The following is a 423-nucleotide window of genomic DNA, read 5'->3' as shown; positions in this document are numbered from 1 at the left end:
CTTAATTTCTACTCTGCAGTGAAGCAACAGAAATGGTAACTAGAGAGGCGCACATTAGCATGGATAAAATAAAAACTGAATCCAAATTTTGCTGTGCCTTTGCCTTCTCTACTTATTCCTATTTCCACTCCTCAGTTCTGTTTGGTCTGGAAGCAGGAGCACTGATATGCTATTTGAAAGGCCAGCAAGAAACAACTTCAAACAAACATGGCAAATAGGAAGAAAAATAAAAATCTTGTCAAACCTTGAGATACTGTCTCCATAACAGATTATAAAAATATTTTTCAAATGAAGTCAGTGATCACGAAGAAGTGGTTTACTATGGAAAAATTGAACCTGGGAAATATCTAAAGAAAATGCCTAGTACTAGCCTGATATCTGACTCCCCAGGTATCTCTCCACTATTCATCCCCCTTCTCTCCC

Source organism: Alligator sinensis, unplaced genomic scaffold (genome assembly GCF_000455745.1).
Source record: "Alligator sinensis unplaced genomic scaffold, ASM45574v1 scaffold928_1, whole genome shotgun sequence".
NCBI lineage: Eukaryota > Metazoa > Chordata > Crocodylia > Alligatoridae > Alligator > Alligator sinensis.
Note: the sequence above shows the minus strand (reverse complement) of the source record.